A 302-nucleotide genomic window follows, 5' to 3' on the forward strand; every position below is an offset into this window, starting at 1 on the left:
AAAGATTATATTTATGTCAAAAGATGAAATCTTATTTAGTGTGAAACCCTTACAAAAACTTTTGAAAATTTTTGAAATTTCCCTTCTAAAAAACATGCACTGAATGTTTAATGGTATTGTGTTTGTTGAGATTAGACGAAAGATGGACTACTTTTCTGATAAAAAGCAAATGAATAATCATCAATTTTACCTTTGAAACATGCGCTGTGGTCTTTCCCAAACGGAATCGCAATGTCGCTCACTCCCCAGGGAAGCCCTTTTTAAACGTGAAATAAATAATAAATTTTCCCCCAAAGCTGCCC

This window comes from Penaeus monodon, chromosome 33, assembly GCF_015228065.2.
Source record: "Penaeus monodon isolate SGIC_2016 chromosome 33, NSTDA_Pmon_1, whole genome shotgun sequence".
Classification (NCBI taxonomy): domain Eukaryota; kingdom Metazoa; phylum Arthropoda; class Malacostraca; order Decapoda; family Penaeidae; genus Penaeus; species Penaeus monodon.